At 40.4% G+C, this 17565-nt stretch overlaps 1 protein-coding gene across 4 annotated transcripts in view; it reads left to right on the top strand.

Moving 5' to 3' along the window:
* PCSK5 (proprotein convertase subtilisin/kexin type 5) overlaps positions 1-17565 on the top strand; it is a 299903-nt gene that overhangs the window by 63449 nt on the left and 218889 nt on the right. The window lies entirely within an intron of this gene.

The following is a 17565-nucleotide window of genomic DNA, read 5'->3' as shown; positions in this document are numbered from 1 at the left end:
ATAATGAACTATTCCATCTGACTGTGTGTTGCTTTTAGTCTGACACAAGCAAACTTTTATTTTAATTTTTTTAACATGTAACAGTCACAGTTAAAGCTTGGACTGGAGATCTTGGCTACCCAAACGGATTTTAACTATAGTATGTCCTTAATTTGTGTTGCATGGCCTAAGTGAAGTATTTTAGTCAGAGTATATCCAGGCTTTGGAAGAAGGGAGCATCAAATTAGGCAAATGACTGCAGTTTAATAATAGGATCATCATATTTCCCAGTTCACTGAAAATTTTGCCTATGGTAAACCAGCCTGGCTTCAAAGACACTTGTTTCTTAGGATATAGATCACACATCCAAAGGCATTTTGTCCTATATTAAACGAATGTAGGACCAAATCTGATCCAGGTCAGCAAGTGAGAGGGAGCCAGGCCACTGCCTAGTCCTATTCAGCAGCAGGATGTTTGTGAGGCAGAGTGGAGAAGGACCAGGACAGTTTGGAGAAGACATTTGCTGTGGCCCACGTTTCTGCTCCTTTGAATAGGAACAGTATGGTCTTCAGGTGAGCATATGTGCTAGCCTGTGTTGGCCATTTCCACAGTTGTGAGAACACCCTTTTGGGTTTGTGTTGTGCTAACCATTACGGTCTTGATCTCCTTTGCTAGTGCTCTGTTGAACACTTGGTTGGAATCCTGGCCCTGCAGCCCTCTTTCCACACAAGGTCACCCATGTAGCTCAGATGAGAGCAGGGCCCTGAACTGAAGTAAGCATTTTGAGACTCGATGGCTTGAATGTCATCAGGCTTGAGGGGGAAATGTACTTTTTTGAAACTGTTATGTAAGAAGATGTTTAATTTTAGGATAGACACTTTTTCAGTGGAATATCATCTCTGGTGTGAATGCTGCATGGAACCATAAACTCAGATCTTTAGAATTTGATGTATACTAGCAAGAGTTTTCCTAAAGCTGCTTTACAAAGATAGTTTTGAATTCTCCTTGTGAGAATCATTTGTATTTTATGCTTTTAAAAATTGCAATTGAGAAACAAAAAGGACACAGACCAAAGGTAATTTGCAAATAACAGTATATTCTGAGTTGCCTTATCTTCAAGTGCAGATAAGAGTATATGCTTTATGGGTAGGTCACCAATCAGGATAGGGAGTGACTTGGGTTTTGGCCCATGGTTCCAGGGTTGCTGGGCTTTGATCAGAGACTATGCAATAACCAGACTTCCCAGATTTTTCGTATATTTATCACTGAGCCTTATCACTGATCCCTTGAAAGGCATATTGTTGTCCCTGCCTCAAGCATGACTCAACTTACTGAATTTCTGGCATAATTTTAAAATCTCCTCAATAAGCCTTGACATACAGTAGGGGAATATTTATGTGTATACAATAGGGAATTTTCAGTGAAGGGCTCTTGACTTTGGAACTTGCTTCCCTTTTTGGTCCACTAGACCTGAAACCTTTGATATTACGGGCATGATACAAGATCCCTCTGTTTTTCCAGGTTCTTGATGAGGAGGTGCGTTAAGGAATGCGTATGTGGGTTCAAAGGGGTGATATACTGTGAGGATCCTTTTTTATGTGTACACTCAGAGCACTCAATGGGTGCAGTTTAAAACTACCAAATAATTAACTAAGTTTTGAAAAAGGATGGTCAAGTCTCTCGAGCTAGGTGTATAGTATGTTTTGGTGGAGGCTACCACAGTCCCTGGGAACTCTCCAGTTTAGCTCTAGGGAATCTTTCGTCCCTGGTTATATATAATTTCCTTATCTCCCTTAAACCTTATGGATTCTCCCTTTCTAAAACCTCCTATTGTGACAAACAGTGCTTATCCTGGGAAGGCTGGAAGTGATGTGTACTGGGCCCTGTCAATGCTGCAGCTTGGCACTGGAGGGGAAAAGGATATCTATTAAATGATGGCTATTATACCAAACAGATTTTGATAGAAACCACTCACATTGCTCAATGATTGTGCTATACTTACTAATTAAAGCATTTTATTGTATATTTATTAGTTCACAAAATCATATACATTGAATACAGGTGTAAGTATGACTGCAGGAATATGATTTCTGCTATGGGATATAGCATATTACAGGAGTCTCCAACTGCACCATAGCACTGCTGTCCGTATGCCACATATGAGTATTGGTGTCATTGTTCTTGCTGCCCTGTGGTACATGTTAGTGGTTACCATGATACTGGCAGTGACAGAATTACTGGCTCTCCTGGCCCATGCATAGAAGTGCAAAGTAGTAGTACTGTTTTATTTATGATGTTAACTCAGGTGGAGAGGAAGAGGAGGGGAGGGGTGCTTGATCCAGAATTTCAGAAAAAGTTTAATTAAAATAAAAGGTTTCAGAGTAGCAGCCGTGTTAGTCTGTATTTGCAAAAAGAAAAGGAGGACTTGTGGCACCTTAGAGAGTAACCAATTTATTTGAGCATAAGCTTTCGTGAGCTACAGCTCACTTCATCAGATGCATCCGATGAAGTGAGCTGTAGCTCACGAAAGCTTATGCTCAAATAAATTGGTTAGTCTCTAAGATGCCACAAGTCCTCCTTTTCTTTTTATTAAAATAAAAAAGTTTAACATACAGAATCTCTTCTCTGACACGGTAGGAAGGATCAAAGGTGGATATCTCCTCCTCATGAAAGTCAAGATAATGGGGCTGGGAGAATTTAGGTCTTGGGAAACCCAAGTTCAATTTCCTGCTCTACCACAGACTTCCTGTGTGACCTTGGGCAAGTCACTTAGCCTCTCTAGGCCTCATTTCCCCATCTGTGAAATGGGGATAATGCCACTTCCTTACCTCACAGGGGTGTTGTGAGTTGAAATACATGAAAGATTGTGAAGTCTTTGATATCTAATCATGAAAAGCCCTATATAAGAACTAGATATTATTATATTATGTCAGGCTACGGATGTTAAAATTTGGTTTATGTCCCAAATCAGAGGGAAACATGAACATTTCTAAATTACCATGAAAGAGAATTCAGGGAAAAAAAATATTTCAGATCAATCGAAACATTTTGTTTGGACAAAACCAAAATGTTTTATTTTGATTTGAACTTTTAAAATTTTATAATACAATAACAATTGTATGTGATATTACAAAATAAAATATTTCTAAAAAATATGAAACATTTCATTGCTAAAATGTCAAAACAGGATGTTTCAACAGCGCCTGAAACTTCCCCCGCTGTTTTTTCTCGGAAATGAAATTTCTGAAAAATCAAGGTGATTTTGTGAAGCATTTCAATTTTGATGGAACTGCATTTTCAGAACAAAAAATGGTTCTATCAAAGTTTTTCTGATCAGCTCTAGTTACAACCCATGTGATCACATCTTCAATCCTTGAGGCTATGATTTTCTATATGCTTTCTCTATCCATGCTTTCTGTATTTTATTGCAGTACTGTATTGAAATGACAAAGTTTGTTTAGTGGTTCATTGTGCATTTTGAAAAAAGCATTTTTATCCGAAATGTAATACATTTGCAGTAATTCTTTGTTGATGCTGTTCTCTTTGGATCAGAGTCATGACAGGATCTTTTCCCAGCCTTTTGGAGCATGTGTGGTTGTCTTTATTTGATCTATCTAATTTGTATGTTGCTTTAGTCCCTATCCTATCAGGACACTCACGGTGATGTAGATAGATAGATTTGAATAAATGGCGGTATTTGTGATATTGCTGGAGTGGTAACAATATATCAGTAGGCAGGAAATTCTGATTGCCATAAAGGTTCAGTTAAAGAGGAGGCAACCATTAACAAGTATTGAATAAGTGACCTCAAAGCTATTTCAGGTCATTTCTAAAACATCCCCATAACACTGCATTTGTGATTGTAAATTCATCTCTATATGTTAAACTCACGTATCTTTTCTGGTGGTCAGAAACAAACCAAAAAGAAAGGGGAAAAAACCTCTGTATAGAACTATCCGTCATTGCCACACCGTAGAGAGAGGATTCTAGGTTGCTACCTACAAACTTCATTATTATGAAAGCAATAAAGTACTATCATGTGCTGGTATGGATGTTGATTAATGAGTAACTTCATTACAGGTTGAGATTGATACCTTTGGCCCTTGAACTGGTCTAATCTCTAGCAGGGCTGTAAATTTCATTGAGATTTGTTGACACAAGATCTTTTATCTATATACTATGTCAAACAAACTATTTGATTAATGTCTTTCTCTTCTCCCCCTCCCCCCCCCCCCCTTTATTTTGCTTCACAACCACAGACCTGGTCATTTTAATGAATAGGAACTAAGAAAATGGTATGGGCTTATTTTAGTGACATTTATGCCCAGAAGTGATGGGGTGATGGGGGGTGGGGTGGGGAGGCATGCCTGCTGTCCCCTTTGATTCATCACAAACCTGAGATGTGTATCCCATGAGACATATTTAAAACAAATATTCCATCTCTGTATTCTTCAATGTTGATTCTAAAGATGTTCCTAGAAAGTGAAACTTAGAAACTGTTGTAATTCCTTTCACTCAGGGCCTGAGCCTCTAAAGCAGTGGTCCCCAAACTGTGAGGGAGGAATGTCTCGGGGGGCTCGGCAGGGCCTGGGCCAGCCATCACAGAGGGAGGGGAGGGAGCGCCACCCAGCCCCACTCTGCTCCCAGCTCTGCTCTGGCTCCAGCTCTCGCCCCAGCCCCAGCCAAGGCCCTAGCTTTGCTTCCAGCCCCAGCCCTGCTCCCAGCCACAGCTCTCCCCTTCTGGCCCTGGCTCTAGCTCCAGTCTCAGGCCACAGTCCTGTTCTTGGCCCCAGCTCACAGGGGGATGCGATCAGTTTACATTACAGGTAAGGGGGGAGCGACATAAAGAATTTGGAGACCACTGCTCTAAAGTGCCAAGTACCCTAAACTTCCAGTGAGAGTAAGGAGAGTAGAAAGTGCACAGCACCTCACAGAAGGCACTCATTATCTGCAAGATCAAGTCCACTGTGTTTCATTATTCGAGAGTCCAGTTATCTGTGTTTGCTCTTGTGTTTTGCTTTCTAATAATGAGGAAAAGAAAACATTAGATGCTACTTTTCTCCACCTTGAGACAATACTAGTTTAAAGATTGCAATATGTTTTCCTTACCTGAACTTGTCAGTTCTGATGATTTATAGCTAACATGGCGGAATATAACCTTTCTTGGATGAATGACACATAATATCTCTTCTGATGGTCACAGTTCAAACATTGCTCAAGATTGACTTACACAGCTAGGAGTTGGTTTTGTCTCAACTTATATCAAGTAAAGAATGACTAGAGACCATGTACCTTGCTTTCCCTATGACGAGGGCCCCATACATATTTAGAGTTTGGAGAGTGAACAGTCCAACATATTATCCGCACAGCTCTCCTGTCTACGTATCATTAGTTTAATACCAAAAATATCTACCATATTTCATCTCTTTAATTATTGTGAATAAAGTATGCAGACTGCTCATAATTGTTCCATATCGAATCAATTCACATAGCTAATAAAAGGGTTCGCAGTCATCTGCAAAATTCCACTGCTGTCTAAAAATACTTTACCTAACCTGTGATAATAGTCCCACTATAACTGGAAGGGATTTGAGGAAAAATGCTTCTCTGTGCATTTGACAGCGTCGTCAGATTCATAGTCTGTAAAACCTCAAAAATGGCAGGAGGACTGAGAGACAGGCGTAATAAGTGAAACTATTTTTAATTCATTTTTTAAAAGTTGACTAGATTTCAAGTTAGGAGTAGCTCCCTAAGAACTACGCTTTGCCCCCTGGAGTAGATATCCCCAAAGGTAATGAAATGAGTCTGATTCCACTGTATGTGAGGTGGATTCAGGGAGTCCATATAGAGGGTCCACCTTCCCCTTCTTCACTAGAGAATCACATTGAGTTAGAACATGACCTCAGGGAGTTGTGTTAATTCATAGAATCAGAATCATAGAATATCAGGGTTGGAAGGGACCTCAGGAGGTCATCTAGTCCAACCCCCTGCTCAAAGCAGGACCAATCCCCAATTTTTGCCCCAGATCCCTAAATGGCCCCCTCAAGGATTGAGCTCACAGCCCTGGGTTTAGCAGGCCAATGCTCAAACCACTGAGCTATCCCTCCCCCAAATTAAGGTGATGCTGACCATGACTTTTCTGTCAATGCAGAAAGCTGGCAAGCCTTGTTCAACATTGTCAGCTTGTCAGAGGTAAGCCCTACCACTCCTATTATTATTAATTATAATTATTAGACAAGCCCTCTGTGCCCAAGGAACAGGTCTCATTCACTGTGAACCCTGCAGACCTCCCCTCAGTTTGCTCCGGCTGGGCACTTGGGTCCACTATTTGAATATAAATAGAAGATTTTACTAAGACTAAGAAGTAGAAGACTGACTAAAAGTATGAGGAGAAATAAGAATTTTTAAAGTACATCAGATGTGAGTCGCTCTAGGGAAAGATGATGGATCTGCTATAGCATATGGGAGTAAATGTGAAAATCAAAATGATTTGGGAATTGAATAGAAACAAAATGATTGTTCAGAATTGGATTTCACCAGAGAAGTTAAGAAGAAAACGTCTATCCAAAGGCTACACTTTGCAGCTAATGAAGGTGTGGTGCTGTCAGAGAGAAAACTAGAACTTAAGTTACAGTAAATCACTGGGACACGATGGTATTCCTCTGAGAAACTAGTGCATAAAATAACTGAGGAATCCACAAATATATGTAATATATATTTTTAAATGTTATACTCGATGAGAAAATGGTGTCCAATATTGAAGCCACCTTTAAAGTGGGTCATCCAGGAAATTTATATACCAGTGAACCTTACCTAAGAATCTGAGGAAATATCTGAGAAAGCCATTAAAATTATAAAGCATGTTGAGGAGTGTAATGTAAGAGCACACTTGTCAACTTCTCATAAAAGAAAATGAAGGTGATCTACAGCATCCATAGAGGACTTGGAATGGGGAGAGAAGTGTCACCCACTGCCTGTCCAAAGCTGGAAAAATGTTCACACTTTTCATGATTGTTGCTAGAAACAGCCCAAAGCCACCATTAAATCATAGATTTAGAAAAAGTAAAACTGTTTCTTTGTGGATTTTTTCCCTGCTTTCTCTTTTCTCATTGTATTCTCCACTTTCTTTTCTTTTCTGACTTTTAACTTTTATTCTTTATGAACCTTGGTGATTTTTCTCACATCCTTTAAAAAAAGTCTCTCTGTTGTTGTTTCACCAGTGAAGTACTTGCTTTGCTCAGAATGATTTTCTTTTCTAATTTAACCTTTCTCCCTCTATTTCAGTTGTTTTTTTTACTGATGACCCCTTTCACACAGAAAGCTTCTGAGTGCAACCCCCCTTATAAATTAAAAACACTTCTGAAAATATTTAACACTATTATAAATGCTGAGGCAAAGCAGGGTTTGGGGTGGAGGCTGACAGCTTGTGACCCCTCATGTAATAACCTTGCATTCCCCAGAGGAATCATGACCCCCAGTTTGAGAACCACTGCTCTATTTGCTTTTTTCTTGTAGTGTTTTCCTGCTCTCCTTTCTCTGCTCTGTCCCAGACTTTCTTTTATTTTCTATTTCCCCTCCACTTCTGGCCCCCCACCTCCAGTTTTGCAAGTCCTGCTTTCCCTCCAGTGAATTTTGGAGGGTAAGAATTTTGGACAGTTTCCTTCTAACTTCAGATGAGTCAGCATCCTTTCTTAGGGCTTGTCTACACTTACCGGGGGATAAACATGCAGCGATCAATGCATCGGTGGTCGATTTAGCGGGTCTAGTGAAGACCCGCTAAATCGACCGCAGATTGCTCTCCCATCAACTCCTGTACTCCGTGGATTAAGAAGAGTAAGGGGAGTCGATGGGAGAGCGTCTCCTGTCGACATCACATAGTGTGGACACCGCGATAAGTAGATCTAAGCTACGTCGATTCGAGTTACGCTATTCACATAATTCAAATTGCATAACTTAGATTGACTTTTCCCTTTAGTGTAGACAAGGCCTTACGCACAAAAGAGGTTGGCTTTTGTAAGGGTGAATCGTGCTTCTCTAGTCTGTTAGGTATTTTTGAAAAAGATAATAGAATAATACATAAATGACTGTCAGTTAATATAATTTATGTAGTCTTTGAAAAGAAGAAAAGAAATAGAGTACATGTAATTTATTTAGGCTTTTGAAAATGGAGTTCTCTCTTACATGGTGTTGTTACTGAAACTTGGAATACCCAAGCAAAGATAAGGGACCTGATTCTGCCCTCTCACTGTTTTACTTTGGTGTAACCCCATTGACTTCAATGGAGTTAGTCCTGATTTACCCAGTTGTGTGAGCAACATGAGGCACACAAAGTCCTGTTGTGGCTTAATAGCTGGTTAAGAGACAGGGGGCAGGGAAAAGGATAAATGAGCAGTTATCAGCATTGAAAGAGGCTAATAGCGGGATGCCTTAGGAGTCATCAGGAGTGGAGCCAATGCTGCTCGGTGTATTGAGCTGGCAGATAGATGAAGAGTGAGTTGACACAATGCTTTAGAGTAGCTATGATGAGGGGGGATTATTTAGAACGCCAGAAAGGCCCAACAAAACTCGATAATTGGACAAAATGGTGGCAACTAACGTTGAGTTAAGCATTCAGGCAACAGTTTGGTTGAAAAGAGGCCACTATATATGTATTAGCTGCACGGGTAGCCAGTTTAGATTGAGATTGCTTCAGTTTGTGGAAACACCTAGTAGACACTGGACATGCTCAGCGACTTAACTCAGGTATTTGCATTATCACTCAGTCTCTCATATTAGTAACGTGATCTTTAGGGTGTAGACAATTGAAAGGTAATTCACACTAGAATTTGAGCTACTCTGTACACATCGATGAGCTCTGAGTTACTTGTAACTAGGGCTGGCTGTGCAAAACTCTTATAGTGAAACCTAAACCAGGTGAAACTCAGTTGGGTTTGGGTTTCAATGAGACCCCAAACTCAGAGCTTTGTGTGAAGGCTGGAGAAGAGTCTGACAAACTCAGGACTCTGCCCTCCCTCCAGAAAACTCCCCCACCAAAATAGACCCTGGAGCCATGAGTAGTGGATTGGGCAGTGGCTCATTACATATACTCTACTGACATCTTCAGGGACTTCCAAGTGAACCCTACCAAAATCCCCTTTAAGGGATATCCTGTTACCATGCAATGCATTCTAAGGTGCATAAGAGCCTAGAATAAGGTTAAATGGCCTTCAGTAGCAGCAGTGGGTCAAAAGGAGTGCCTTCAGGTCATGTAGCTATTAAATGAGCGTTGAGGAGAATGTTAGACAAGGAGTCTGCTTCCCTAAAGATGCTGATAAGATTTGTGGGGATTTGGCTTATCTTGCTGGACCCCCAAAAATGCAAGACAGAGAACTGAGAAAAAGCATGTTACAGACTTCTGGGCTTCCCTAGGTGATGGCACCAGCTAAGGGGAGAGTTGTCTCAGGGTCTAGCAGGGTTGCATGGGGACAAAAGTGGAGAAACCAGTGAGCAGTTCCTCATGGAATAGGCCGGGAGGGAGAGAGAAGAGTCACTGGGGGGTCAGGAACAGTTGAGCAGATGATCAAGACAACCTAAAACAATCTGTGTCAGGGTACACCAGAGGTGAGTATCAGTGAAGAGGAGTTCATATGCCAGATGTTTGCAGACTGACACACACTGATTATCTGCTTGTTGACAATGGGAGCTGAGTCTGTCTTTGTCTCAGACCCTTCAAGAGATGAAAATTGACAGTTAAGTGTGAGCCTCACAATGTCCTTTTATTGTCATCTACCTGTATTGAGGTACTCATCCTTTGGCCCTGAGTCTTTGCTAGCCATTTGTCATCTCTAGACCTGTACACTGGCCCTTCCTTCTATCATGAAGATACTGACATGCCTGGAAAGCAACATACTTTAAAACTGGTAGGGTATATTACACTATCATGCATTTCCATAACATTTGCCAAAAGGGATGAAATGCTGCTATGTCTCTGTGGAGGATACAGGAAGGGGAAGCCAAAACTAACTAATCAAAAGACACATGTCCACTTTAAGAAGGCCTCCAAACTGACCAGGGCCACAAGAGATCCTAGTTCTCTAGTTGTTCTCCGAGACAGGCAGGCAGACAGGCTGGTTTTCTCTTTTCCCTTAGATGCCAAGTCAGGGGAAGAGCCGCTTAGTGCACTTCATAATGGCCTTACCCCAGACTCTTCAGTCAGAGCAACCAAACTTATACTTAGAAAAACAAAGTCTCTGGTGTTCCTGATCAGAGTGATAATATGAAGTCTGCAACCAGAGTGACCTCTAGTCACCTCTACTTTGCACAGCTTTCTTTTCCTGTTTATATAGCCCAGCTCCAGGGGTAGGACATGGTGCTCCTTGACAGCACTCTCACTGTGTTGGCTGTAAGTGCCACTGTCCCTTAAAGGGGTATTACACCCTGCTGCACTATTTAGCCACATCCAGTTTTCCTTTTGACACACCTTTTTCTATTGCTGTGCACACCAGTTGTACAGTGAAAGCCAGGTATGTATTGATGTAGCATGGCAATACTCTGTTTTTCATACATCTTTCACGTGTTGCCATTTGCACCTTTTTATGTGTGTGTATGTGTTCCAGACATGCGCCCCATCAGATGATCAAGTATTTAATATTTGATAAGGGAAGACAGGGAGATAACATTTTACCTGCTGTTGTGGAGTTGTCACTGAATATCGGAAAGTATCAAACCACCAGCAGTCATATGCTAAGAAGAAAAGTCCTGTCTTAGTTAAAAGATAGGAAACAAAGGGAAGGAATAAATGGTCAATTTTCACAGTGGAGGGTGGACCAAGGATCTGTACTGGGACAATGTTCAACATATTCATAAATGATCTTGAAAAGACAAACAGTGAGGTGGCAAAGTTTGCAGACAATACAAAATCACTCAAGATAGTGAAGTCCTAGGCAGACTGCAAAGAGTTACAAAGGGATCTCACACAACTGGGTGACTGGGCAACAAGATGGCAGATGACATTCAGTGTTGATAAGTGCAAAGTAATGCACATTGGGAAAAATAATTCCAACTATACGTACAAATGATGGGGGCTAAATTATCTGTTACCACTCAATAGAGAGATCTTGGAGTCATCGTGGAGGGTGCTCTGAAAGCAATGTGCAGAGGCCAACAAAAAAGTTAACAATGTTAGGAACCGTTAGGAAAGCAATAGGTAATAAGACAGAAAATATCATAATGCCACTATGTAAATCCATGGTATGCCCACACCTTGAATACTGAGTGCAGTTCTGGTCACACTGTCTCAAAAAAGGATATATTAGAATTGGAAAAGGTTCAGAGAGGGGCAACAAAATGATTAGGCATAGGAGGAGAGATTAAAAAGACTGGGACTGTTCATCTTAGAATAGACTCAACTAAGGGGGGATATGATAGAATTCTATAAAATCATGACTGGTATGATGAAAGTGAGTAGGGAAATATTATTTACCACTTCACATAATACAAGAACTGGGAGTCACCTGATTAAATTTAATAGGCAGCAGGCTTTAAAAAAACATAAGGAAGTATTTCTTCATACAATACACAGTCAACTTGTGGAACTCATTGCCAAGGCATGCTCTAAAGGCGAAAAGTATAACTGGGTTCAAAAAAGAATTATAAAAGTTCATGGAGGATAGGTCCATCAATGGCTGTTAGCCAGGATGGGCAGGCATGCAACCCATGGATGGATCATTTGAAATAATTGCCCTATTCTGTTCAGTCTCTCTGAAGCATCTGGCACCAGCCACTGTCAGAAGACAGCAATCTGAACTAGATGAACCATTGGTGACCAGTATGGCCAATCTTATGTTTTTATCAGGAAATCAGGGAAGATTTCTAATATCTCCTTGTCTGTTTACTGGTGGAAGCATACATCTTGTTCTCAGTGAGATATTATGATAACATAATCTATCATTAGTTAACACTAGATCATGCTGTAACTACCTGGATCAATACACACTTCCTGATGAGAAACAACAACTAATATTTGGTATTCCAGCAAATCAGGAGGAAAAGTGGATTAATCACATCTCTGCTGACCACAGGAGATTATTGAAGTAACTAGTGTAGTGTGATTAACAAGTAGTTTAGTAAGATTAACAGAAAGACTAGACACAGACTGCTGGTCTGTTCCATGGTAGCAGTTCTCATATTCTTATTTACCTGAGCAGCTACTGTGTGTTTCCCACTGGGTCATATCTGGAAGTGCCCAGTGAAAGCAAAGTGGATGTCAAGCAGTATTCTGGCAATTATTTTCACTGAACCAAGAAGAAGTGATATTAAAGTGATCTGTGTAGTAGCTATCTGGATAGATTTTCCTGCTTGTCAAAAATGAGATGGTTTCATTTCTGCAGTAAACAGATTTTTTTCCCCAATATATATCATTTAGTAATAACACACATTCTGCACTCTACCTACTGCTGCTGATTATATCTTTGAAGAGAGAGAATCCCCTTCTCTCTTAACTCTTAAAATTCATTTAAAATGTGATGTTCTGTGTTTAAATGGCTGCAGTCAGGTCAAGAACTTCAGTTTTCTCTCTGTATATATTGCATTTTTCTGAGCTATCTGTATGTCTTTTTTTGTAGTAGTTTCTGTAATTAACAAGGAAAAGGCAGTTCCATATAATGTATGTTGTATTTCTGTTAAGAGGGAATAAATGTTTGACTGTTTAATTTTAGTCCATAATAAAATGCTAGTAATAAGTGCTATGGAATATAAATAGATAGTAATTGCTGAATTTGATAACAATACATAGTATTCCAATGGAAAAAAATGTTTGCGTATAGAGACATACAGTTATTGAATGGCATAATTTCCTTTTTAAGTAGAAGCAATTGCCAGTTTTTACTTTTCAAGAAACCTATTCAATAAGAATCCATGTTAATCTCTTTTCAGGTTGTTGAACATCAGAAAAGCAGATCTGTAACATGATTTTCCTTTTTGGAGCAATACTGCATGCTCTCCTATGATGATTGAAAAAGGAAAAGATCATTTCTAAAGTTCTGAGAAATACCACATTTTTGTTTAGAAACCTCATCTGCTATTCAGTTTAAATGCTTCCCCTGTGGCTTGCCTGGTAAAGGTGTGGTTACTGTAGGGCAGTGGCTGCTAATTAAGAGTGTCTACTAAATAAAGATGTAAATAGCACTTTTCAGATTGACAATGCTTCCCAAACTTTAAAGGCCAGATCACGGCTGGGGTGTCAGTATGTTTACTCTGTCTCCAATTGAGCTAGCATGCTAAAAATAGCAATGTGGCCATGGTGGTGTGGGCAGTAGCACAGACTAATCACCTGAGTATGGTCCAATACATGGGGGGTTAAGCTGCCTGCACCACATCGCTGTTTGTAGCGCCCTAGATCGATCAAAGTTAGCATGTGTATGTCTGTTCAAGCTGAGAATTACACCTCCAGCTGCAGTGTAGACATACCCTGTGTAGCTGTGCCTGAGTACAAGTAAGTAGAGTAAGATATTCCCCCTATGCTACTGTGCAGCCTGCCTCACTGTGGGTTTGGATGCCTAAGGGTAAGCAGGTGCTGTGCAGGTGGGCAGGGAGTGGGGTGGGAATGAGTGGAGTCTTGGCTTTGCTCCTCAGTGTACCAACTAATAAAGATGAGCTGGTGCAGGGGAAAGGGAGAAAGTGATTAGAGCTGGGTGAATAACTGATTTTTCAGTTTGCTGGCAGTTATGAAAAATCAGGAAAATAATTGTTTCGTGTCAAATTGAATTTGGAATTTTCAGCAAATCAAAAAAATTCTTTCCAGTTAAATTAAACATTTTGTTTCCAGGCATTTTTAAAGGACTAGATTCACCAAACGGGGGACGTGGGTAGAGGGAGACACAAGTCCTTAACTGTTTTGCTCCTGGATCAGCAAAGCTATATGCTCTTTTTACACTGGGCAGGTTGGAGAAGCCCAGTCTACCCTTAACTAATTAAGCATTATAATATTCCTTTAAGTCTTCATCCATTTTTCACCACAGCTGAGGGGTTAAGTGACTTGCCCAGAGCCATGGGGCACTCAGTTTGAGTGGATCAGAACTCCAGAATTCCTGACTCCCAGCCCCTTCCTCTTAACTGCTAAACTCCACTTCCCTCTCATTTATCAGAAATTATTGCCAAATACTGCAATTGTCTGGCTGTGCTGGTGTAATTAAACCTAAATATGGGCATTTATCCTTGCAAGCCCAATGGACCAATTTTTCACTGTGTAAAACTGGACAAATTTACAATAAATAGGCAGACTTGCATTGTAGTTTACTCAGCATCAATGAACTGGCTGGATTCCTCAAGCAAGAAGGGGCAAATTTGCTTCAGCATAATTTGCTCCTACTTTTAATGTCACAAAAGCTGTATTGCAACTATTACTACCTCCCAAGTTCTAAGGGAAATGGGTCTCATTCTGCATCTTCCTCTGCCCAGCTGAGGAAAGAGTTCCTCAAAGAGGTAATTATAGGTGAAAAGGTTATAAAGATAATCTACATTTTGGCAATGGTGCTTTGGAGGGAAATTCTACCGGGCGGGGGGGACCAGATCCATGTAATCTCCAGTGACTTTTAGACACAGAGTCAATAGAAGTAACACAAAGACAGCCAAATCAGATCAGTATGCATAGATAGAGAGAGCAAAATCAGACCAGAATTTTCTGCCCCTTCAGTTTGAGTCCACAAAACCTCTTCGTGCAAGTAAGCCATGTAAGAAGAAAGGTGTGCCAGTCCAGAGGGGAGAAGCAAGGGGTAAAGTTACTTTCTTTGGCATTATCCTCTTAAAAAAAAAAATCAGTGCTTTCCATTTGAAATTCCACCAAGAGTGAATGTTGACAGTTACAGCATTAAGTCCCACTCAGCACTCTGGTAGGGGGTAGGGTGCAAATGTGGGCAGGAGGTCAATTGCAGCCTGGGTCCTGAGGCAAGGATGATCTGAGACCCAAGAGATGTCCCTGTAGATCTTGGAACAAATGCATATGCCACACCACCTGCCCTCTCTACTGTCTTGCAAACCCCTCCCACTGGAGGGAGAGATGGGTGACATCAAAAGCAAGGAGATTTTTTTTCCCCTTTTACATGTGATTTTCTCCAGGAAAGGGTGGGATAGGTTTCCATATGATAAAAATCAAAACTGCATAAAATCCAAGGAGTGCAAGCCCGGGAACACAAGGAAGCTCAAACATCAATGTACTGTGGGATTTTACAGCTGGCGCTCTGTGCACAATAAATATAGACAAGATACTTGAATAATAATAATAAATTACTTTACTACTTGAGGGAAGCGTGTGTGGAACTGTTCATCCCTTTATGAATATAAACACCTAATGGTTTTTGAAGTTCAGAAGCAATCAGTTAACTCTTCTTTTTTCGATTTCCATGTGCCTCTGTACTTCCAGGTTTGGAGACGGACAGAAAGAGGCTTTATTTTCCTCACAAAACTTGTGGTTTTGGCTGCAGCCAGGATGTACTGGAAATTTCACAAGTGATCCTGGTGTGACCTTTTAAGGTTTTCAGAACCAATGTTTGAGAAAGCAACTCAACTTTTAGGTATCTATCCAACCCAAATTGCTGAACCTGTGTCCCTAGTTAACTAAGGTCTGGTCTACACTTAAAATGTATTCTGGCAGAGCTGTGTCACTTGGGGATGTCAGGTTTTTTTTAACCAACTTAGCTATTCTGGTATGAGCCCTTGTGTAGTTGCAGTTATACCAGTAAAAAAGTCCTTTTGCTATTTAACCTATTTCATTTGAGGAACTGGTATAACTGATACTAGCAAAAGTACAAACTGTGTCTCCACTATAGATACACAGTAAACCCTTTCTAGTGTAGACAAGGCCTAAATGCCAATGCCAGCTGCATAAATTAGAGCAGTAGATAGACGACTTTAATTCACGTACATTGTTCATACAATGGCCACCATAAAATGTTAATCTTTATAATTGGAAAATAATTAGTCTTGCTGCAGTATTCCATATACAAGGGGAATGCCTGCCATGCCTCCGTAAAGTAGGCTTCTCAACAGTTGACTTTCAACTGGTGAGCTTTTTGGGACCACTGTACTCAGTTGGGAAATGTTTCGCCCTTAAAGTTTGGATTCAGTATACCAAGATTAAGTTTATTTGCTAGCTTGTGGTGGTTGTGCTCCTTTTCTAATTCTGCCCTCTCCATCTTTTTGACTTCTGTGTTTCCACATTGCTTGTAAACGGCACAGACTCCAAAAGGGAGACAATTGCACAATTCCAAAGGGATCAGACTGTCGTGTACTGCTCTTTTTTCACTTGTTTATCCTTCAAAAACATTGGGCCAAATTCACCAGAAATTTGGCCCATTCTTTTTATTTAATGAACAGGTTGCACAATAGTGGCCAGTGAGACATCCAGTAAAAATGTGAAATGTTCCTGTTTTATTCTCTGAGACAGGACACACATTTTGTTAAAAGAAAAGGAGGACTTGTGGTACCTTAGAGACTAACAAATTTATTTAAGCATAAGCTTTCGTGAGCTACAGCTCACTTTATCGGATGCATGCAGTAGAAAAACACATTTTGTTGTCTACCAGGTGTCGGTATTTTCTCTCCTCTGACATTAAAAGTACAAACGTTTATGAAGTAGATGTGGAAGAATTGTGATCACACTTACCAAGAGACAGTAGGCCAGTAACATGCCTCTGGGCCTATCCTATGGTACAGACTGTGTAAGCTGTTTCCATTAACTGAGATATTTCATTTGGAGGATTGATTCACTGGCAATATTCAATGAAGGAATTTACAGAATAGGAAAAATAAACCTGAGGCTGAGAAGTTCTTCTCTTTTCAGACATGCCACAGGTACTGTCTAACAGACACACGTGTGTGTTTGGGGAGTGATCCTGCAAGGAACACAGTTTAAGACCCTTGTTATCTTCAGACAAGCAGGGAGTAACACAGATTGACTAAAACCTCCTGAAACAATTATGTGGGAGGGCTAAGGGATGATTGAACTGCAGGCATATATATTGAGAATTATTTTCTGCATCATCTAAACAGTCACCGTGTTTAATACCAGACAGTCGTGAGAAGGGTTTTTTTATTGTTTGTTTCAAATGAGGGAGATCAGATTAACAATGTCAGGCATGAAACGACAGCTTTCTACTTTTTTTCTCTTTTTTTGCTGGCAGCCGTACAATTGCAATCGTGCTGCTGCTGGCAGATCAAGTTGTTCATTTGATTCATATTCTGCTTTGAAAAAAATGTGTATGTGTGTGTGTGTGTGTGTATATATATATATATATAGAACAGTCAAGTAAAGCATTCATAGTGAATAGAAAGGTTCTCACCTAGTTTCCTTTTTTCCCTGCTAGTTAAATACTTCCATCTGCAGCAGTTAAGTCAAAGGGTACAGGTTAACCGGGGTCAAGTAGATGAAAAAGTACAAGGAAAAGAAAATGCTGGCTTTGCTTGCTGATAAAAAAGGGAAAGTCCTGATATTCTCTGCGTCAATGAAAAATTGACCAGAGCCCCAATTCAGTATAGTACTTAACCATAAGACTAAGTCATGTAGACGTCAATGGGACTTAGGCACATACCTAATGGCTTTGCTAAACAGGA

This window comes from Lepidochelys kempii, chromosome 5, assembly GCF_965140285.1.
Source record: "Lepidochelys kempii isolate rLepKem1 chromosome 5, rLepKem1.hap1, whole genome shotgun sequence".
Classification (NCBI taxonomy): Eukaryota; Metazoa; Chordata; order Testudines; family Cheloniidae; genus Lepidochelys; species Lepidochelys kempii.
This window is presented reverse-complemented; position numbering and strand designations above follow the sequence as displayed.